Source organism: Budorcas taxicolor, chromosome 8, assembly GCF_023091745.1.
Source record: "Budorcas taxicolor isolate Tak-1 chromosome 8, Takin1.1, whole genome shotgun sequence".
NCBI lineage: Eukaryota > Metazoa > Chordata > Mammalia > Artiodactyla > Bovidae > Budorcas > Budorcas taxicolor.
The window spans coordinates 107,236,218-107,260,857 of NC_068917.1; the positions used below are offsets into that span (position 1 = coordinate 107,236,218).

General features: G+C 41.3%; 1 non-coding gene across 1 annotated transcript; it reads right to left on the reverse strand.

The window, feature by feature from the left end:
- Positions 1-17,005: 17,005 nt before the first annotated feature.
- Positions 17,006-17,077, reverse strand: TRNAS-GGA (transfer RNA serine (anticodon GGA)). Its single transcript has one exon. It is a non-coding gene; the product is annotated as a tRNA-Ser (tRNA).
- Between the last annotated feature and the right edge of the window lie 7,563 nt (positions 17,078-24,640).

A 24,640-nucleotide genomic window follows, 5' to 3' on the forward strand; every position in this document is an offset into this window, starting at 1 on the left:
TTGTTAGCAGTTCCCCCCACTAGAATATTATCTCCAAGAGACCACAGATTTTATCCACCTGCTCACTATGGTGTCTCTAGTACTTCCATTAATATCCAGCATATAGCAGATACTCAATAAATAGTCACTAAAATAACCGTTCTTTTTCATGTCCTTATTCGTCTCTGCTCCCCTTGAGCCAGAGATAAATAAAATGCTGTTACAGAGGGAAAACATCAGTAAGTTGCCAGGGGAAGGAGCACTCTAGAAGAAGAGGATCTCCCAGAAGCATCATCTTGCCTGACACCATCCATGACTCTCATAACTCTCGCAACAAAGCCTGAAATCAAGGGGAACCGCGCTCAGTGCCACCTGTCACTCCAATCTTATCCACCATTGCTGCTCTGTGCCACTCTTTCTCCCCTGTAAACTCATCTTCTCTGTCTTATATATCTGATTCTTCTCCCTGTCTTCTCCCTGTTTCGGTACTTTTCCATTATTCCTACAACGGAAATGCCTGTTCTTTTATTTTATTTCTTTTTAATTTTTTATTGGAGTGTAATTGCTTTACAATGTTGTGTTAGTTTCTGCTGTACAACAAAGTGAATCAGCTATATGTATACCTATCGAAAATGCCTGTTCTTTTTATCTCAACATATCCTGCAAAATCCACCCTCAGCCCCGCCTCAACAGGTTGGCACACCTTTATTGAGCCCTCACCACAGGTCAGGCCTGTTGAGTCATCAGTGTTGGGCAGCCTCACAGGCCAGGCACCATTCCTTACGTGCCTTTGAGAGATGACCTTGGGCTTGGTTTCTAGAGGGGTAAAGAGAGTCCGGGGGAGCTGCTTGAGGGAAGGGGGGCTCTTGGAATTTCTCCTAGGTCACTTAATCAGAGCAACTCTGCTTTATCTGTCGTATAGTAGCATCCCATTGTAATGAGGGCGAGATTTTTAAAGGCACCCTGTGCAAACCCCTTCAGAAGGCGCGGCTCTGGAAAGTGACTCTCATTAGGTACTGCACAGCCAGTTTTATCCCCAGAGGGACTACTGTCCCTTTAGTCAAGCAACACTGTCGTCCACTTACTGAACACATTCTACGGACAGTGCGTATCTATACCTTTAAATGAAGGAGCTACATTCAGCTCATGCTCTTAAAGGAAGTGTGGGCTGAGACCCACACATCAAGGGTCCAGCAGCATCACACCTGCTCACTTGGTGTGGAATGACTGGCAGAGTCCCACACAATCAAACTTGCTGATTTTGTGTTTGCCGGCAGTAACCAAGGTAGCTTGGGATTTTGCCCACTGACTGCTTTGTTTACAGAGCATCTTACATTTCATTTAAATACGGGGCTCTGCTATTAACATGCTGAAACCACAGCCTCACATATTGCTGTGCTTCAGCAATATGCTGAATTTGCATTATGCACTATGCATATGTAATATGTCTTGGAGATGATCGGAGGCCCACAGCATATAATTATTACTTTCAAGCTCTAGGAGCAGGGAATTCATCACCTTGCGCTATAAATACAACCATGAGAAATGTGGATACATAGGGCTAAGTCAAGCTGTTTTGGCTAAAAAGAGTTATCAAAGTGCTTTTTTCCCCCTTTATATTCTAAATTCTCAGAAAGTAAGGTTATTAAATCAGCAGGGTGACGAGAAAAAAAGGTTCCCAATCGAATAACTTGAAAGCAGAGTCACTAAGCATTGCATGAACTGAGTAATTAGGATTTCCAGTCCCTTATTAAAATACCCCAGTGGATTTCAGGAGGGAAATTTTCCTGGAATTTGCAATATATCGTCAGGAAGAACTTGATTAACTTGACTGTGCTTTTTAGGAGGCCAGCGCATTCAGTTTATGGTGCGTGCTCAGGCGCTTCAGTCATGTCCGACTCTGTTAACCTATGACTATAGCCCATCAGGCTCCTCAAGCCATTGGATTCTCCAAGCAAGAATACTGGAGTCGGTTGCCATGCCCTCCTCCAGGGGATCTTACCAACCCAGGAATTGAACCTGTGTCTTCTGCATTCTAGGCAGATTCTTTATCACTGAGCCACTGGGAAAGCCCACATTCAGTTCATTCACCCAGTGTTTGTTGAGTACTTACCTTTGCCAGGCAGTGTTCTATATGCATTAGGCTATAACCATTTACAGTATAGGCAGGGCCTCAACTCTCAAGGAACTTACATTCTAGGGTGGATGGAGAGACACAGCTGATAAAAAAATATGATTTTTTAAAATTCAAACAAAGTTCATTCAATACATAGTTGATGTACAATATTATGTAAGTTACAGGTCTGCAATATAGTGATTCTCTATATACTCCATTTATACTCCGCTTACAGTTATTATAAGATAGTGACTATATTTCCTGTGTGGCACAATATATCTTTGTAACTTGCTTTATACCTAATAGTTTGTACCTCTTAATCACCTATCCCTATGTTCCCCTTCCCCCTTCCTTCTCCCTACAGATAGCCACTAGTTTGTCGGCTATATCTGTGAGTATAGCCATTGGAAGATTTTAAGCATGAGAACGGGATCATTCGTTATTGGCTTGTTGCATCAACTTATTCCCCTGCAGAAGAATTAGTCAGAGATTCTGAATCTCATCACACAGAAAGATTTGAAATAATACTGGTCCAGGCCCAATCTTAGGGATTCTGATTTATCAGACTGTTGAAGACTGGAGTATTGAGTATTTCCTTATGCTTCTGCTGTGCAGCTCCTCTGCTGGGTTCCCCTTTTGCTGAAAGTGCCTACAGTAGAGAAATTAAGATCATTGTTTATTAAGGATATGTCTTCCTGCTTGGATGGGAATGACGCTTACAATTAATGCAACAGGATGTTTAAATTCAGAAATGATAGCAGAAACTTAAAACCACTACCATTGTTTGTTTGAGTACCTGCTATATCTCAGGTACTGGGATAGTACTTTATGTACCTTATCACATTTATACCTTGTAAGAGGCATGCAAGAAAGCAGATAAAGTCCCAGGTCTTGTGGCCAGAACATGTTTGGCTGAGCTTTGAGGTGAGAAGAGAATTGTTGCAAAGATGGGCCATCAGACAGGACTGGATGGTTCCTTACTCTTGTCCATGTGTGCATACGGAGTCACTTCAGTTGTGTCCAACTCTCTGTGACGCTATGGACTGTAGCCCATCAGACTCCTCTGTCCAAGGGATTCTCCAGGCAAGGGTACTGGAGTGGGTTACTGTTTCCTCTTCTAGGGGATCTTTCTGACCCAGGGATTGAGCCCAAGTCTTGTGTGCCTCCTGCACTGCAGGTGATTTCTTTACCACTGAGCTGCTGGGGAAGCCCTGCTGTTGTCCATAGAAGGATCCGAGATTTCCCCATTGGATTCATTATCTATCTCATATATTCCTTAGCAATAATCAAATAGAAAACAGCTTCTTTCTCTATTTTTAGTTGATCTGAATGGATCTTTAATTGGTGTATGGTTTTAGAATTTCCATGTCCTAAACCTCATAGACTCCATTTCCAAGGCTGAGCTGTCTTCATTAGTGCTAAGGGGAATTAGTGTATTCACCCCAAAATCCAATAAAATGTTCAGCTTTTGTAATACTCTTGGCCACTTTCTTAACCTTTTCAATGGGAGGAGTACTGAGCCCTGTGCTAGGCAGCAAAGGGGGAGGGACTGACCCAACTGTCACTTGTGAAATCAGCAAAGGCTTCCTAGAAGATGAGACATTTCCTCTGGGTCCCACACAATGAGTTAGGAGAGAGCCAGAGGAGACTGAGGGAGGAGAGAGGTTTGAAGATGGGAAAAGTCTTCCCAGACCTTTCCAACACCTTGTGCAAAGGCATGAAGTTATCGAGGAGCTTTTGAGGAGCTTGCAGTGGCTCAGCGGGACCAGATGTTCTGGGGACAGAGTACAAAGGGCACTTTGGGAAGAAAGACTGTGCACTTTCATTTTAACCTTCAGTGCTATTGTATCAGAATTGATATGACCGAGGATAGTGATCCTGAGATCCAACTTTCAAATCAGTTCTACTCCTTCCCTTGATTGGCACCTCCCAGTAGGATCCTTTGAACCCTCAACAAGATTCATAAGGTGGGGCTTTTCTCCTCTCCAAATGTAGAGACTGGTGAGGCCACTGGTGTGGGGGACAGTTTCTCTATGAGGAAGAGCAAAGTCTGTGTGTGTGTGTGTGTGTGTGTGTGTGTGTGTGTGTGTGTACACACATGTGCTGGAATGGGTGAATTTAACTCAGATGACCATTATATCTGCTACTATGGGCAGGAATCCCTTAGAAGAAATGGAGTAGCCATCATGGTCAACAAAAGAGTCCGAAATTCAGTACTTGGATGCAGTCTCAAAAACGACAGAGTGATCTCTGTTCGTTTCCAAGGCAAACCATTCAATATCACGGTAATCCAAGCCTATGCCCCAACCAGTAACACTGAAGAAGCTGAAGTTGAACGGTTCTATGAAGACCCTACAAGATCTTTTAAAACTAACACCCAAAAAAGATGTCCTTTTCATTATAGAGGACTGGAATGCAAAAGTAGGAAGTAAAGAAACACCTGGAGTAATAGGAAAATTTGGCCTTGGAGTATGGACTGAAGTAGGGCAAAGGCTAATAGAGTTTTGCCAAGAAAATGCACTGGTCATAGCAAACACCCTCTTCCAACAACACAAGAGAAGACTCTACACATGGACATCACCAGATGGTAAGCACCGAAATCAGATTGATTGTATTCTTTGCAGCTGAAGATGGAGAAGCTCTATACAGTCAACAAAAACAAGACCGGGAGCTGACTGTGGCTCAGATCATGAACTCCTTATTGCCAAATTCAGACTTAAATTGAAGAAAGTGAGGAAAACCACTAGACCATTCAGGTATGACCTAAATCAAACCCCTTATGATTATACAGTGGAAGTGAGAAGTAGATTTAAGGAACTAGATCTGATAGATGTGCCTGATGAACTATGGACTGAGGTTCATGACATTGTACAGGAGACAGGGATCAAGACCATCCCCATGGAAAAGAAATGCTAAAAAGCAAAATGGCTGTCTGGGGAAGCCTTACAAACAGCTGTGAAATGAAGAGAAGCAAAAAGCAAAGAAGAAAAGGAAAGATACAAGCAACTGAATGCAGAGTTCCAAAGAATAGCAAGGAGAGTTAAGAAAGCCTTCCTCAGCGATCAATGCAAAGAAACAGAGGAAAAGAACAGAATGGGAAAGACTAGAGATCTCTTCAAGAAAATCAGAGATACCAAGGGAACATTTCATGCAAAGATGGGCTTGATAAAGAACAGAAATGGTATGGACCTAACAGAAGCAGAAGTTACTAAGAAGAGGTGGCAAGAATACACAGAAGAATTTTACAAAAAAGATCTTAACGGCCCAGATAATCACGATGGTGTGATCACTCACCTAGAGCCAGACATCCTGGAATGTGAAGTCAAGTAGGCCTTAGGAAGCATCACTACGAACAAAGCTAGTGGAGGTGATGGAATTCCAGTTGAGCTATTTCAAATCCTGAAAGATGATGCTGTGAAAGTTCTGCACTGAATATGCCAGCAGATTTGGAAAACTCAGCAGTGGGCACAGGACTGGAAAAGGTCAGTTTTCATTCCAATCCCAAAAAAGGCAATGCCAAAGAATGCTCAAACTACCACACAATTGTACTCATCTCACACTCTAGTAAAGTAATGCTCAAAATTCTCCAAGCCAGGCTTCAGCAATACGTGAACCATGAACTTCCAGATGTTCAAGCTGGATTTAGAAAAGGCAGAGGAACCAGAGATCAAATTGGCAACATCTTCTGGATCATGGAAAAAGCAAGAGAGTTCCAGAAAAACATCTATTTCTGCTTTATTGATTATGCCAAAGCCTTTGACTATGTGGATCACAATAAACTGTGGAAAATTCTGAAAGAGATGGGAATACCAGACCACCTGACCTGCCTCTTGAGAAACCTATATGCAGGTCAGAAAGCAACAATTAGAACTGGACATGGAACAACAGACTGGTTCCAAATAGGAAAAGGAGTACGTCAAGGCTGTATATTGTCACCCTGCTTATTTAACTTCTATGCAGAGTACATCATGAGAAACGCTGGACTGGAAGAAACACAAGCTGGAATCGAGATTGCCGGGAGAAATATCAATCACCTCAGATATGCAGATGACACCACCCTTATGGCAGAAAGTGAAGAGGAACTAAAAAGCCTCTTGATGAAAGTGAAAGAAGAGAGTGGAAAAGTTGCCTTAAAGCTCAACATTCAGAAAACGAAGATCATGGCATCTGGTCCCATCACTTCATGGGAAATCGATGGGGAAACAGTGGAAACAGTGTCAGACTTTATTTTTTTGGGCTCCAAAATCATGGCAGATGGTGACTGCAGCCATGAAATTAAAAGATGCTTACTCCTTAGAAGGAAAGTTATCCAACCTAGACAACATATTGAAAAGCAGAGACCTTTGGCAACAAAGATCCGTCTAGTCAAGGCTATGGTCTTTCCAGTGGTCATGTATGGATGTGAGAGTTGAACTGTGAAGAAAGCTGAGCACTGAAGAATTGACAGTTTTGAACTGTGATGTTGGAGAAGACTCTTGAGAGTCCCTTGGACTGCAACAAGATCCAACCAGTCCATCATAAAGGAGATCAGTCCTGGATGTTCATTGGAAGGAATGATGCTAAAGCTGAAACTCCAGTACTTTGGCCACCTCATGAGAAGAGTTGACTCATTGGAAAAGACCCTGATGCTTAGAGGAATTGGGGGCAGAAGGAGAAGGGGACGACCGAGGATGAGATGGCTGGATGGCATCACCGACTCGATGGACATAAGTTTGGGTGAACTCCAGGAGTTGGTGATGGACAGGGAGGCCTGGTGTGCTGCGATTCATGGGGTTGCAAAGAGTCGGACACGACTGAGCGACTGAACTGAACTGACTGACACATGTGCAAGTGTAATTGTGTGTGCAAATATGCGTGTATGTGTGTGCACGCATGGGGAACTAACATGTGTGTGTGTTATGTGTCTGCAATTGGAATGAGACTAAGGGAGGCCTGGGAGCCAACACAGTGAAACAATAATGAATATTCTTCCTGAGGTGTCACTTTGTTTCGGAAGCTGAGGGGTTAATACTGATTTCACAAAATAGTACCTTTGTCTAGAGAAACACCTGGCATCTTATCTCAGTCTCTCCAGGGTTCTTGCTTCACTCTTGTAGGAAACCTTTAAATTAACTTGCTTTGATAGTCTTGAGTCCACATGGCAGATGGCACAAGATAGAAAGGAGCTCATGGTACCAGAAGAGGAAAAAGCAGAACTGCCAGCTTGCCCGTAACTGCTGACTCAAGCCGTTTGTGAGCTGATACCCCTCAAGAGACTTTTGACTTTCCTTGTTGCATATTTCGCACAAATGCGAGAAGGGCGTGAAAATGTTAGATAGTGTTCAGCCCAAGGGAATAGAATTCTGATATAAAGATAATAGTAATATATAAGATTCTCTGAGAACTTAGAGGATGCTGAGCAGTTTAGGACAATGTTAAGGTCTTTTTTAAAAAAAACTGAAGTCTAATTTACATACAGTGAAATGCACAGAACTTGTGTGCAGTTTCATGAGTTCTAACAGATACATACAGCTATGTCACCCACATCCATACCAAGATATATCAGTACCATTCCAGAAAAGTCCCTAAAATACTTGGTACTATCACTGATTTTTTTTTTTTCATTTTGTTAACACCAAAAACATTTTGTATTGAGGAATAGCTGATTAACAATGTTGCGATAGTTTCAGGTGAACAGTGAAGGTACTCAGCCATACATTTACATGCATCCATTCTCCCTCAAACTCCCCTCCTGTCCAGGCTGGCACATAACACTGAGCAGAGTTCCATGTGCTACACAATAGGTTTTTGTTGGTTATCCATTTTAATTATAGCAATGTGTGAGTGACCTTCCCAAAGCCCTTAACTAACTATCCCTCCCCCTACCTCCCCGCCCACCCTGGCAACCATGAGTTGGTTTTCTAAGTCTTGTGAGTCTTTTTCTGTTTTGTAAGTAAGATCATTTGTACCATTTCTTTTTAGATTCCACATATAAGGGATGTCATATGCTATTTCTCCTTGTCTGTCTGACTGACTTCACTCAGTATGCCACTCTCTGGGTCCATCCATGTTGCTGCAAATGGTCTTATTTCATTTTTTTTAGCAGCTGAGTAGTATTTCACTGATTCTCCAGGCAAGAACACTGGAGTGGGTTGCCATTTCCTTCTCCAAAGCATGAAAGTGAAAAGTGAAAGTGAAGTCGTGTCTGACTCTTAGTGACCCCATGGACTGCAGCCCACCAGGCTCCTCCGTCCCTGGGATTCTCCAGGCAAGAGTGCTGGAGTGGGTGCCGTCGCCTTCTCCGATACATACACCACATCTTCTTTATCTACTCCTCCGTCAGTGGACATTTAGGTTGCTTCCATGTCTTGGCTCTTGAACAGTGCTGCAGTGAACATTGGGGTGCATGGATCCTTTCAGGCCACTATTTTCCTCTGGCCATGTGCCCAGGAGTGAGATTCCCGGGTCATATGGTAGCTTTATTTGTAATTTTTTAAGGAACCTCCCTCCTGTTCTCCATAGTGGCTCTACCAATTACATCCCCACTAACTGTGAAGAAAGGTTCCCTTCCCTCCACACTCTCTCCAGCATTTGTTGTTTGTGGATTTTTTGATGATAGCCATTCTGACCAGTGTGAGATGATATCTCATTGTAATTTTGATTTGTATTTCTCTAATAGCTGTGACTTCCCTGGTAGCTGAGCTGGAAAAGGATCTGCTTGCCATGCAGGAGACCCCGGTTTGATTCCTGGGTTGAGAAGATCCACTGGAGAAGGGATAGGCTACCCACTCCAGTATTCTTGGGCTTCCCTGGTGGATCAACTGATAAACAATCTGCCTGCAATGTGGGAGACCTGGGCTCAGTCCCTGGGTTGGGAAGATCCCCTGGAGAAGGGAACACTTTACTCACTCCAGTATTCTGGCCTGGAGAGTTCCATGGACTGTGTAGTCCATAGGGTGGCAAAGAGTTGGACTTTTCCCTAGTAGCTAGCGAATTTGAGTATCTTTTCATGCACCTATTGGCCACATGTATGTCCTCTTTAGAGAGATGTCTATTCAGGTCTTCTGCCCAAGTTTTTAAAGTGGGTCATTTGTTTTGATGCTATTAAGTGTTAAAAACTGTTTGGTACTATCGCTGTTTTTAATTTTAACCATTCTAGTGGGTGTACTCTGGTTTCTCATTGTGGTTTTATTTTGTTTTATACTAATGATAATGATCTCAAGCTTTTTTTCATGTGCTTATTGGTCACTTAAATAACACCCTTGGTGATATATATAGTTCACAATTTAGCCTATTTTCGTTTTGGGTTTTTTTTTTTATTTTATAGAATTCTTCATATATTCTGAAGTCTAACTTATTATTTTTTCTTTATGGTTAGTGTTTCCTGTGTCCTGTCTAATAGATCTTGCCTGCCTCAAGGTTGGAAAGATATGTTTCTTTACTTTCAGTTTTTATATTTAGGTCTGTGACTCATTTCAAATACTTTTTTGGTGGCTGGTGTGTGTTATTGTTTTTCATATACACATCTGCATCATTTGCAAAAACACTTTCCTTTCCCCTTTGAATTATTTGGCCCTTTATAAAAAGTCAATAGAAGGTATAAATGTAGGAATATTTTGGGCCCTATTCCACTGATCTGTCTTTGTGTCATTGTCTTGATTACCTTAACTTTATCATAAGTCTTGAAATCAGGCTAGATCCTCCAACTATTTTCTTTCACAGGATTGCACTGAATTTTCTAAGTCATTTGTAATTCCTTATGCATTAGAATCAATCTATCACTTTCTATAAAAAAGCCCATGGGATTTTAATTGGGATTATATTAGATTTATCCATCAACCCAGAGAGAAATGACATGTTAGCAGTATTGAGTTTTATTGTCCAAGAAGTGGTAAATTTCTCTGTTTTTTATGGTATTCAAGTTTTCTAAACATTGTTTACTAGTTTTCAGTGTAGAGCAGAAATTGGCAAGCTCTTTTTTGGTAATGGACCAGATACTAAATATTTTAGATTCTGTGGGCCAACATGAAAAATCAGATATTATTTATGTTCTCATGTAAGAGGAAAGAAAACAAATTTCAACAATTTTTTAATTGAAAAAATTATAAATATTGAGTACAGTGTTCTTTGTAATACTGGTCTACTAGTGAGAAGAATAGAATTCTTTTCCTTTGAGGGATAACATTTTGCTTAACTGGAGTTCAAAGGCAGTATTCTCTGTCAGCAAACGTTCATCTGTGAGTGCTGATCGGTAATGAGATTTTGTCTATTTTACTTCTGAAAAGTGTTTTATCTCATAGGTGGTACAGGGAATACTAACACCAGGTTTCTGGCACATGATTATAAGTAAATATATTCATCACTTGGAAGGTATTTAAAGTTTTTATTAGATTCTCCTCTTGATATTTCCCTTTTAGCATGTCATTATGATGCAGATTCAGTTCAGTTCAGTTCAGTTGCTCAGTCATGTCCGACTGCAACACCGTGGACTGCAGCATGCCAGGCTTCCCTGTCCATCACCAACTCCTGGAGCTTACTCAAACTCATATCCATCGAGCTGATGATGCCATTCAACCATTTCATCTTCTGTCGTCCCCTTCTCCTCCTGCCTTCAGTCTTTCCCAACATCAGGGTCTTTTCCAATGAGTCAGTTCTTCACATTAGATGGCCAAAGTATTGGAGTTTCAGCTTCAGCATCAGTCCTTCTAATGAATATTCAGGACTGATTTCCCTTAGGATGGACTGGTTGTATCTGCTTGCAGTCCAAGGGACTCCCAAGAGTCTTCTCCAACTCCACAGTTCGAAAGCATCAATTCTTCGGCACTCATCTTTATAGTCCAACTCTCACATCCATATGTGACTACTGGAAAAACCATAGCTTTGACTAGATGGGCCTTTGTTGGCAAAGTAATGTCTCTGCTTTGTAATATGCTGTCTAGGTTGATCAAAGCTTTTCTTTCAAGGAACAAGTGTCTTTAACTTTCATGGCTACAGTTACCAGTTGCAGTGATTTTGGACCCCCCCAAAATAAAGTCTGTCACTGTTTCCACTGTTTCCCCATCTATTTGCCATGAAGTGATGAGACCAGACGCCATGATCTTAGTTTTCTGAATGTTGAGCTTTAAGCCAACTTTTTCACTCTCTTCTTTCACTTTCATCATTAGGCTCTTTAGTTCTTTGCTTTTTGCCATAAAGGTGGTGTCATCTGCATATCTGAGGTTATTGATATTTCTCCCGGCAGTCTTGATTCCAGCTTGTGTTTCATCCAGCCAGGAACTTCACATGATGTACTCTGCATATAAGTTAATAAATAAGCAGAGTGATAATATACAGCCTTGATGTACTCCTTTCCCAATTTGGAACCAGTTTGTTGTTCCATGTCCGGTTCTAGCTGTTGCTTCTTGACCTGCATACAGATTTCTCAGGAGGCAGGGAAGGAGGTCTGGTATTCCCATCTCTTGAAGAATTTTCCACAGTTTGTTGTGATCCACACAGTCAAGGGCTTTGGCATAGTCAATAAAGCAGAAGTAGATGTTTTTCTGAAACTACCTTGCTTTTTTGATGATCCAATGGAATTTGGCAATTTGATCTGGTTCCTCTGCTTTTTTCTAAATCCAGCTTGAACATCTGGAAATTCACAGTTCACATACTGTTGAAGCCTGGCTTGGAGAATTTTGAGCATTACTTTGCTAGCGTGTGAGATGAGTTTGAACGTTCTATGGCATTGCCTTTCTTATTAAACACTTTCAACTGACATTTAGGGGGAATCTCCTCAACTGTCCACTTTAATGGATTTTGAAAATGGACATTTTGTTTGCGCTTGTGTTGGGGTTTGAGAAACACAGCTGGAACTGTACTTTGAGCTCAAAAAATATGTAAGCTGCAAATCTGTGTGAAATAGAGATTTTCCTTCTTAAGTTTTGAGTGCATGGGTAGTACACCAAGCAGCTTGACATTATTTGTGACTCAGGTTTTGTTGCTTGTTGTCAGGTGACTTTGTTGCAGTACACGATCCACAAATACAAGCTATGCTGTCTTGTAATTTTAAGTTGAATTCACTAAGAAACCTGATTGAATCTTCAGCAAAAGCTAATTTCCAATCATTGAAATGTTGGATAACAGTAGTTTTGTTTGTTATTGTTTAGTCATTAAGTCATGTCTGACTCTTCTGGGATCCCATGGACTGGTGGCTCGGATCCTAAAGACCGCCTGCAATTCGGGAGACCTTGGTTCAGTCGCTGGGTTGGGAAGATTCCCTGGAGGAGGACATGGCAACCCATTCCAGTATTCTTGCCTGGAGAATCCCCATGGACAGAGGAGCCTGGAGATCTGCAGTCCGTGGGGTCGAAAAGAATCAGACATGAAAGTGCAATAAATGTTTACCACTGTTAAGCCGTCAAACTACTATGTGGTAGGGCAAGTGAAAATATTCCCTTTTATTTTCACCAAAAATTCGTGAAACTGACATGAAACTTCATTCATATGGAAGTGAATGGAGTCTACCAGTAACACTAGTAGTTTAATAATACTTGGATGATTTAAGTAACTACTGATAAATAGCCAAGTAACTACTGATAAATAAACCATTGTCTTCAAACATCTCACATTTTCATTAGCTTTGTAAGTTTGTATGAGTAAGAGATTTTCTTTTCTGCACACATTTTTACCACCATCAGTTGTAACCCATCTTATCAGATTCCACTTCAAATTATCCCAACTAGTGTTTTCTCAACCTCTTTGAAAATATTCTTACCTGTAGTTGTTGCACAAAAACTAGTCATAGAGGCCAGTTCTTTAGTCATTTCAAATTTGGCAGTGACTTCTTGAATAGACAACAACAGAGCAGTATTTGTAACATCTGCAACTCATAGACAGCCAAGGAAAATAGCTGAAATCATTTGTCTTGTTTTTTAATCGACTATTGATGTTGCTCCTAGTGTCCTCAACAATTCAATCAAGTCTTCTTGCCAAAAGGTTAATAGTCTTAAACAAGTTTATTTCCTCCGGACACGTTTCTTTAGCTGCTGCAAACATAATTTAATTAACTCATCACTGGTGAATGATCTTCCCTGCTTGTGTAACAAATGAGCCACTTGGAACTTAGATTGTGGCTTCATTTCCATTTATCATTTTTGTGAAGAGGTTGTTCTATGAGGAGATTTGTTATTTTAAATTTTCTAGTTCTTCTATTGCTAGCTTGTGAATAGGGAATATTGTGACAGATGTTAGTCTAGTAATGTTGAGATATATTGTCTTCTTTCCATACAGTTATAGTGCCATTGTATAATAAACACACTGTATTTGACAAAAAAATAATCCACACTCCACTGTACCTTAAAGTGAGACATTGGAAGTCCACTTTTCTTTCTTTTTTTTTTTTTAACATTACAGATTTCCATTATTAATATTAAAAAAATTGCATTGCAGATAGACTGGAAGTGCTATTAAGTTATAACTGGTTTGCAGTTTACCACACGAATGTGAGAGGCGATGCGAGTGATAAATACTGTTCTGTTGGTCCACTCTGCCATTATTGTGCAAAGCAGAGACATGGATGCTCCCTAAGCAAATAAGCAGAGCTGTGTTCCATGCAGTGTTTTATTTTTTATTTTTTATTCTTATTTTTAATTTTAATTTTTACTTTATTTTACTTTACAATACTGTATTGGTTTTGCCATACATTGACATGAATCCACCACGGGTGTACATGCGTTCCCAAACATGAACCCCCCTCCCACCTCCCTCCCCATAACATCTCTCTGGGTCATCACCGCGCACCAGCCCCAAGTCCATGCAGTGTTTTAATGGATGCTGAAATCTGAATTTCAGATAATTTGCCACATGTTGTGAAATGTTTTTATTCTGTTGATATATTTTCAACCATGCAACATCTAAAAATACAAAAGCCATTCTATTTTGTGGGCTTTACCAGATTTGGCCTGCTGGTCTTCGCTTGATGACCTTTATGTTAAATGACCAATTGTCTTTAAAAGAAGAACAAATATGGGAAAATTTATTTTATAATCCCTCTTATATTTTCCTTTTCTGGTGTTTTCATTCCTTTGCATAGATCTTTGTTTTCTGTGGTTCCATTTCCCTTGAACCTTAAGAAATTCCTTTAGTGTTTCTTTCAGTCCAGATCTACTACTGATAAATTCTCTTAATTTTTTGTATATTTTAGATGGTTTATTTTGCCTTCATGATTCTCTTTTAAGTATTTTTATTTTCATAAGGATGAAATGAAAGAGTAGTACACCAAATAATGACAATATTAATAATGTTTTAAGGAAATTAGAAGCAATTTATAGTTCTATTATGTAATCACTCATTTGATATTCAGTCTTGGCTGTCAAAATATCCAATACTATTAATTTGCAATTAGCATTCACATTGCTCATTAGATACTTTTCTTCCTCTCTAGTTCTGACTTGAATGCTGGTACATTTGTGTGCACGTCTCAAGAGGTGTGTGTGAAAGTGAAAGTGTAAGTCGCTCAGTTGTGTTCGACTCTTTGTGACCCTGTGGACTGTAGCCACCAGGCTACTCTGTCCATGCGATTCTTCAGGCAAGAATGGAGTGTGTAGACATTCACTTCTTCAGGGGATCTTCCCAATCGAGGGATCAAACCCCAGTTTCCTGCATTGCAGATGGATTCTTTACTGACTGAACCATGAGGGAGAAGAAGAGGTGTGTGTAAATAAGTGTATGTGTGTGTAAATAAGTGTATGTGTTTAGTGTGTGTGTGTTCATGTTTTGGTCCTCTACCCAAAAGTTTACAAATGTCAAGAAAATGTGGAGTTCCTCTTTTCTGAATCTTCTTCTCATTTGTCTCCGTCTTCATCAAAGCTTTGTTAAAGCTTAAGTTTTCTTTAATTCCAAACCATTATGTCCCTCTGATCTTGATGTATCTCTTTTTAAAATAACTATCAACCAATTGGAGTTATTTGGTTAGATAAAAATTCAAATTCTTAAGGTTACCAAAATAGAAATCACATGTGGTTAAAATTCAGTATATGGAACTCTCCATTAAAGAGGAAAAAGTATAGATATATTGTGGCTTAAAAAATTTCTTTTTGGTGATCAAGTTTAAGCTGCAATTTTTTCACATGTTCCAAAGCTTTCATGCATCTGAGGAATAGAATTAACACTCTTTGTGGAATATTCGTGTGCCTTGCTGTGCTTCCAAATCTTCGTGACCCCATGGACTATAGCCCACCAGGCTCCTCTGGCCATGGGGCTCCTCCAGGCAAGAATACTAGAGTGGGTTGCCGTGGCCTCCTCCAGGGGATCTTCCCAACCCAGGGATCAAAGCCAGGTCTCCCACACTGTGGGCACTGGCCTCCTACAATGGTATCAAGCCCACAGGTCCTTTCTGTTGATAATGTTGTCAGTCATAGGAAAATTCCCCTAGTGAGATTCTCTGGAGTGTTTTACAAAGGGAATCCTAGATACTTCACAGAATGCTTTCTGATCGTGTTTACTGTATGGTTTCCCTGAAAACCCTATCCAGAGTTTCTCTGTACTGTAAGCTGGAGGTCTCTCTTCATTCACTGTCCCCCGAGAAATGTGCCTTTTTGTCTCTTTTGTTGAGGTTCTGAGAGCAACTTTTTCCATAGAAAAGTTTTCAAAAATTTTTGGTAGTCAAAAGCTATTACTGGGTGAGCAACTAGAAGAAATTGCCCTTCTGATGGTGAGTCAGTAAAGTTATCGTCATCTCTTTCATTCCCTGAGATTTTAATGTAAGGGCTTGAGAGCCGTAATTCACGTCGTTTGTAGACAGCCCTAGACTATTGCAATTCTCTCCTGTTTGGCGTGCTGCAATCTAACCTCTATTTTGCCTTCATTTTTGAAGGAGAGCTTCACTGAATACAGAATTGTGTGTTGACACGTACTTTTCTTCCTTTGGCAATTTAAAGATGTTATTCCATTGTCTTGTTTCTGTTGAGAAATTAGATGTCATCCCTCTCATTGTTTCCCTGAATGTAATGTGTATTTTTCTCTGATTACTTTAAGACTTTTCTACATTCATTTGAATGTGATAAACCTTTGTTTGGTGTTCTTTCTTTCTTTTTAAAAAATGTATCCTGTCGGTGGTTTTGAGTTTCTTGGGTTCATGAGTTGTTCTTTTTCATCAAATTTGGAAAATTTTTGCTATTATTTGTTTATGTACATTTTCTGCTTCAGCTAGTTTTCTTCTCTCTTTTTGGGACTCTCATTAAACATATATTGGACCTGATTTTGTCCCTCAAGTTAATATTTTCAGTATTTTTTCTCTTTATGTCTTAATTTGATTAATTTCTATCGACCTATCTTCGAGTTAACAATTCTTTTTTTTTTCTGAAATGTCCATAAACTGTTAAACCCACCCCCCAAATTTTAAAATTTACGGTGTGGTGTTTTACATTGCTAGAATTCTCTTTTGATTGTTTTTTATAGCTTTCATTTACTGAGAGTTCCTAGATGTTCACTTGTTATATCCATTTTTTCATTTACAGTTATGACCAGGTATATACTATCTGTTTAAAAGTTCTTGTCCCCTAATTCCAACAGCTCTGCCATTTCTGGCATGTTTCAGAGATCTTTTTCTTACTGGCTGTGGGTCACATTTTCCCTTTTTCCCATGGCTGGTAACTTTTGTTGTGTGCTGGGTATTGTGGATGCCAAATTGCCGAAATCCAGGGTTTTTGTTGTCTTCTTTTGAAAAAGGTTGAGTTTTTTTTTGTTGTTGTTGTTCACATGTGTGTTTTTTTCTTGGAGCTTTTGATCCTGTTAAGGCATGTTCAAAGGGCTTGGTGAAAGTGAAAGTGAAGTTGCTCAGTCCTGTCCGACTCTTTGTGACCCCATGGACTGTAGCCTACCAGGCTCCTCCCTCCATGGGATTCTCCAGGCAAGAGTACTGGAGTGGGTTGCCATTTCCTTCTCCAGGGGACCTTCCCGACCCAGGGATCGAACCAGGGTCTCCTGCATTCCAGGCAGACGCTTTAACCTCTGAGCCACCAGGGAAGCAAAGGGCTTGGTAGGATGAGACAAATGTCTACCTAAATGTGGTCTTTCTAGGATCTCAACTGAATGCCTGGGCTTACAGTCATCTGTGTCCACTCCAGTTGGTCAGAATTCCATGATATCCCAATAGTGTGTGACTTCTGTAATCCCCATTCAGCTTGTCAGTTCCCTGTAGCTGTTTCCTGATGCTTCTGCATTTGCAGTTTAATATTTAACCAAAGGAACCTATGCAAAAATTTCTGCTGCTTCTCTGCACAGCTTCCTTCTTTCTTGTGTCGTTCCTCACCAATTCTAGCTGCCTTAGCAGCCCCCAAAGCTGATGTCTGTTTCCTTTCCTTGTAAGACTGCTGCTTTCTCTTTGGGCACCACTTTCCTGTCTCCATTTGAAAATTGCACAGGCAGGAAGCTGAGATGAACGGGGAGCTCATGTCGCATATTTCCTTTCTCTCAAGATCACAGAACTATGTTATCGGTTGCCTAATCCCCAGAAGTCGTTGCTTTATAAACTTGGTCCGGTTTTACAGCTGTTACAAGAGGTCTTTTTAGTTATTATTCTGCATGGCTAGAGCTGGAGGGCCCACTGTCTTCCTAACCTTTGTTTTCTCAGAGCTTAGAGCAGTGTTTCAAGCCAGGTGCTGGTGTTGGCTGAAGGAATGCACAGTAATTTTGTTAAGTGACCATGGACCCCATGTCTCTGGCCTCCTGCTCTTGCTTTTCTATGCTGTATTGTATGGGGCTTCATTTTCTTCTCTCTCTGGTTATGGATTGGGGGGTCCAGGGTTCATTTTTGTAAAAAGAAGGCTTAAGTTCCCCATGAATGACTTTTTCTTCCCTGCTTTATGAAACTGACAACCCCATTTGTGATGAAACCACTTTTAACCTTTCAGGATTCGCTTTGGGGGACTATGGGGGAAGCACAGGGAAATGTCCAGTGTTTTTCAGTACTATCTTTGTAGCTTCCTTCTTCATTTACCAAAGCCACGGAACACTGCTTAGAGCATCTCTCTGATGCAATCAGAGGCTACTTCTCTGTCTTCCTGAGTAATCTGAATGTTTATCCCGGTCCTTCTGGAACGACTATTGATTGCTTTACAGTCTTTCAAGTTGATGCTGAACTGTCAAATTTCTGTTTAAGCCATTTCCTGGGAGTGACTGTGCAGGAAGTTGGGTTAGAAGATTGCATCAGGTCAGACATGTAAACCTTGGAAGAAAGAAGGGCTCTGAAAGCTGAGTTCTAGTGCTTATGAGATGTGCAGCAATTGTCAGTTTTCTTAAGCTCTCTAAGCCTCAGTTTCTTCGTGTGTAAAATGGGAATATGAATGCCTGTCTTCTAGGTAGCGTTAAATGAATCAACAAGGGTAAATCACCTCTGTCATGCTTGCCTCAGGGGAGGTTCTCACTGATGGTAGATACCCTTTCCCTCCCCGGCTCTTTCCTTCCTTCTTTCTTCTTTTGGACACTTGGTGGAAGATGGTGGTGCCTCTGAAGTGCTAGTGCTCATGAATATATGGACAGGGAAAGTGTCTTTGGGGATTATGGGTATTTTTGCTGGGAGGTTCTTTGCTGTAAACATATTTGCCACCGCATTTTTGCTAAAAATATTTTTGCCACATAACTAATTGATTGGAAGACAGCTTTGCCCTGAAAGATCAAATAACTGGCTGACAGTTTGGTTTGACAGGTTGGTTTCAAATGGTTGGAATGAATAGTGTTTTTCTGAGTTAGCCTCGTTAATGGTGCCTTTATCAAGCTGACAGAGCATGGAGGTTTGCCCCAAGAATTGGTTTCTTGTTTTGAAACACACTACACTGGAGTGAAACAGGTCAAGGGGTTTGAAGGCTCAGAGTTGAACCCACCTTTCCCATGGAATGTCTATCAACAGACATATGACAATACTCCAAGAATAAGCTATAGGCATTCACCAGGCAATACAGAGCTCAGTTACAAATATGCATCCCAGTATTTGGAAATCTGTCTTAACGAAGGAAGAAATTTTAGCCAAAAAGAAAAAATATGACGCTGAATGAGGAGACGAGTCAATAAGCCAAAAAATGTATAATACACGAACAAAGGCTTGGAAGACAACTGTTTAGGTATAACCCACAAAATAAAATTGGTTCCTTGCCTAGTATTGCCATGAGTCTGCAGAAATTTTTAACATATTTGAATATTTTATAGTTTGCAATAAAGTCTTTAATTTTGTATTCATTTTTCATGTTTTCATGTTTATGTCATTTAAAATTTTTATTCATTCATTTTCACATTCTGACATTTTAATTTTTAATTTCTTTAAAATTAATTTTTTACTGGAATATAGTTGTTTTACAATATTGGGTTAGTTTCTATTATCAGTTCAGTTCAGTTCAGTCTCAGCCATGTCTGACTCTTTGCGACCCCATGAATCACCGGGCCTCCCTGTCCATCACCAACTCCTGGAGTTCACTCAGACTCACGTCCATCGAGTCGGTGATGCCATCCAGCCATCTCATCCTCTGTCATCCCCTTCTCCTCCTGTCCCCAGTCCCTCCCAGCATCAGGGTCTTTTCCAATGAGTCAGCTCTTCGCATGAGGTGGCCAAAATATTGGAGTTTCAGGTTTAGCATCGTTCCTTCCAAAGAAATCCCAGGGCTGATCTCCTTTAGGATGGACTGGTTGGATCTCCTTGCAGTCCAAGGGACTCTCAAGAGTCTTCTCCAACACCGCAGTTCAAAAGCATCAATTCTTTGGCCCTCAGCTTTCTTCACAGTCCAACTCTCACATCCATAATGACCCCTGGAAAAACCATAGGCTTGACTAGACGGACCTTTGTTGGCAAAGTACTATACAGCAAAATAAATCAGCTATATACATACATACATATCTATATATCTCCTCTCCATTTTGGACTTCCTTGCCATTCAGGTTACCACAGTGCACTAAGTAGAGTTCCCCGTGCTGTATAGCAGATTCTCAGTAGTTGTCTATTTTATACATAGTATCAATAGAGTATATGTGGGTCTTCCCTGCTGGCCCATTGACCGAGTCCCTGCTCCCAGTGCAGGGGGCCTGTCAGGGAGTCGCATGCTCCCATAATGTGTAAGCGTCAATCTCTTCAATCTCCTAATTCCTCGCACCCCCCCCCCCCAATTAAGTCCTTTTGTAGATTTGAATTTTTTAAATTTTATATTGGAGCATTGTTGATTAACAGTGTTGTCCGAGTTTTAGGTGTACAGCAGAGTGATTCAGTTATATATATACATGCGTCTGCTCTTTTTCAAGTTCTTTTCCCATTTAGGTTATTACAGAGTACTGAGCAGCATTTCCTGTGCTATACAGTAAGTCCTTGTTGGTTATCTGTTTTTAAATACAGCAGTGTGTGCATGTCAATTCCTAACTCCCAATCTACCTCTGACCCTTCCCCTTGGTAACCATACGTTCTTTAAGTCTGTGAGTTTGTTTCTGTTTTGTAAATAAGTCATTATATCCTTTTAAAGTCCCTCTTTTTTGTTGTTTTATCTTTTATGGCAAAATTGCCTTACAACCTGTTAGTAGTTATACGGTAAAAATGCTTGCACCAAAGATGTCAATGTCAAAGATGCTCACGGTGAAAAGACCGGACAAGGTCTTGGAGACGTGAGAAGGTCCCAGTGCATCGGTCCTTACTCCTGTATTCCTGTCTGTATCACACCCACAAGCACTTACAGGGGTTTAATTTGGCTGTGTAGACTTCCAGCGTGGACATCTCTGGCCCTTTTGCCCAGGGGCCGTACCCTCTAGGGAGGCACTACAGGAGCTGGGAACAGTGTACTGAGGTTGATCAGCCTCCATTGGGCCTGACAGTTTCCTCTGTAGGCCTGTTTGCTTCTCTATAAAATTGTTATTGTCCTCTGGACCTGATTCTCCTCCTCATGGCACTCTGGAGAGAAATACATGCCAGTACTTTTTCTTATGGTTTCAAATTGTGTTTCCTAGTGCCAGGACACTAGGGAAAGGTCCCTGGTGCAGGAAGCAAACTCCAGTTGGTATCATTCCTAAAAAAAATTGGGAATTCCCCAGGTGATCCAGTGGTGAAGACTCTGCGCTCTCAACACTAGGGGCCTGGATTCCATCCCTGCTCAGGGAACTAGATCCCACGTGCCACAGTGAAGACCCAGCACAGCCAAATACGTAGATAAATATTTTTTCTTTAATGGCAAGAAGGGCCAAGAAGGGTTCTGGATCCATGCCATGGTGCAAGAGAAATGTTTCCCTTCTGAAAGCATGGAATGGAGTGCTAGGGATTGGTGGGGTGGTTGTGACCAGCCATGCCAGAAGAGTCCAAGGTGCAACCCATTTGTTTTTGGCTCAGGGACAGCTGGCAGCTGGCCAGTGCTCAGTCATCTTATTCTTTGCCCCTGCAGGTCCTAGTAATTGGCAGTACTCCCTGGATGAGTCATGCTTGCTATCAATCAGTAATTGTGTTGTATAGTCATCAGTCCAAATGTCAACTAAATCAAACGCACTGAATCAGCCTCTGTGGTTGGATCCCTCTTCTTGGTTCTCTGTCTTCACACCCTGTTTGTTTCCTTTCTGTGATGACTTATCAGGATGTATTGTCATTATTTTATTTCTTTACGGTTCCCCCTTCATAATTTCAATTCAGTAGCTTGGAAGGTTGGTGAACTCAATAGCCACGTCAATTTCACTCAGCTCCCAACAGGAGACTGATACATTGAGGGTGCTTATTAAGTGTCAGTTGAAAGAATGAATAACCCAATCTGTAGCTCATCAGTTACTCTACCTCATTTCATTATAATTTCTATAACTTGGTTTTTCTTCCTTAAAGGCAGAAGAGAAGAAATACAGAGAGCATAATTTCTGTATTATGACAGAAGGGCGGCTGTCGTTTACTGAGCTCTGATAAGAGGCCATGCGCTTTGATGGGCAAAGTCTCATATTACCTTCATGAGGGCAACCTAAGACAGGCACTGCCCTCCTTCTCATTTTGCAAATGAGGAAAGCCAGGCTCAGCTAGACTAACTCAGCTGTCTCAGGTCTCATGGCTGGAGCGTGGTGTAACACAGGTCCGTCCAGCTTCAGGGCCCTGCTCTTTGCTTCCTATGTCAGTGTTTCAAAAATTTTGGTTCACTATTGCAAAGTAGAAATAGAGACACAGATGTAAAGAACAAGCATATAGATACCAACTGGGGGAAAAAGGGAGTGGGATGAGTTGGGAGATTGGGATGGACATATATACACTACTGCGTATAGAACAGATGACTAACGAGAACCGACTGTGCGGCACAGGGGACTCTACTCAGTGCTCTGTGGTGTCCTGAGTGGGAAGGGAATCCAAAAAAGAGGGGGCTTTGTATATGTATAACTGATTCACTTTTCTGTATAGCAAAAACCAACACAACATTGTAAAGCAACTATACTCCAATAAAAAGAAATTTCTGCTTCAACTCTGGCTGCACGTTGGAATTACCTTGGAGTAAAAAATACGTTTGATTGTCTTCCGTTGTGTGTGTGCGCGTGTGCTCAGTCATGTCCGACTCTTTGCAACTATATGGACTGTAGCCCTCCAGGCTCCTCTATTCATGGGATTATCCCAGCAAGAATACTGGAATGGTTTGCTATTTCCTCCTCCAGGGGATCTTCCAGACCCAGGAATCGAACCCATGTCTCCTGTGGCCCCTGCATTGGCAGGTGGATTCTTTACTGCTAGCACCACCTGGGAAACCTCACCTTCTATTATTCTGATTTAAGTAGTCTGTGATATTGCCTGCACATCAGGTTTTTTTTTTTTTTTTTTTTAAAATCTAGCCTCATCTCCCACTTCTGCCAATTCGTAGTCAAAATTGAGATCTTTTGCCCTGAAAAGCACGAGATAAACATAGAGCTGGTCAAGCAGTTTTGCTTGGGGGCAGAACTTCCTGGGAAAGGCTTTAATGATAGTGCATCATGGTCCCCTGGGATAAATGCACAACCTGGAGAGGAGGGGGCTCTGGGTAGGACTTCCCTTCAAAAGCAAGACCTGACTTTACTCATCTGTATTATGAGGATGATGACAATTCTGGCTTGTTTAGCTGTGAACCTAGAATCTTAGGCTGGAAGTGAACTTAGAAACCCAAGCTGGTGAAAGGGCTACCAAACCCAGTGGAAAGTCCGGGGGTGGGTGGTGGCGGCGGCGGGGGGAGCAGAGGGGCAGGAAGAGTGCTGTCAAGATGGCACACCACTCACTGAACCTAGAGTGTATGTCTCAGTTCCAGCCACCTTTCCATTTCCTGCCCTGGACAAGTGAAAAGTCCCCATTTGCCAAGTATAACATACTTGAAATATATGGTACATGGGGAATTTTGCTTTCTCTTGGAGAAACCCTCTTCTCTCCCCCAATACACTGAAAAAGGGAAGCTCACTTGAAAGTCAAGCATTATGAGCATAGAATTATTGAGACTTGTTTCTAAATTACAAATGGAAGGGGCTTTAGCTCACTTGATCCTTCTCTATACACGATTCTCGGGCCTCCCTAGTGGCTGAGACAGTAAAGAATCCCCCTGCATTGCAGGGTTCGATCCCTGGGTTGGGAAGATCCCCTGGAGGAGGGCATGGCAACCCACTCTAGTACTCTTGTCTGGACAGAGGAGCCTGGTGGGTTACAGTACGTGGGATTGCAAAGAGTGAGACACGACTGAAGCGACATAGCATGCACTCACTCTTGATTCTCACAGGAGGACGTTGAGATTCATAGAAATAACATGGTTTGCCCAAGGTGGCAGAATTTGCCGGCTGACAAACCGGGGTCTGGAACAAAGTTCATTGACTCTAATCCACTGTGTTTTCTACAATTCCACCCTGAAGCATTATTATTATTGTCATTATCATTGTTATTATTATTTTGGTGTGTATCGGGGGAGTGGGTAGAAGCAATGTAAACAGGGATGGCAGTCAGAGTATAGAACATTTGGTTAGTTTTGCTCTTTGTTCTGAAGTTCCTAGGGATTAGAGTCCTTTTGAGAACAAAAATTATGTTTGGGGAGCTGGATTTGGTTCTCCAGTATTTGTCATCTGGAGACTTTGGTATTATGACTTTTGTGGATGTTTGGCTTTTAATACATTTAGGGCAAATATTTCATTTTTTTCCACAAGTATAAAAAATGGTTTATTCTTATCACTCCCAGCAGTTGAAAGTGAAAGTTGCTCAGTCGTGTCCAACTCTTTGCGACCTCATGGACTCATGAGTCCATGGGATTCTCCAGGCAAGAATACTGGAGTGGGTTGCCATGCCCTCCTCCAGGGGATCTTCCCAACCCAGGATCAAACCCAGGTCTTCCATGAAGCAGGCAAATTCTTTGACCATCTGAGCCACCAGGGAGAGGGAAATTTTTGAGACTGAGTTTTTGGAGGAGAATTTATCGTCTTCTCCCTCAATGCATGTTTCATTTTACCTACAACCACTAGCTGGAAACAAATGAAATTTCAATGTGACCATTTTTTGACCCACAGAAATGGCAGTTTAATATGGTCCAACCTAATGTTGGCTGAGCATCAGTGGTGACTCCAGATACTGCTCTGGAAATGGAAAGAGATGAATGAGTTTAACCC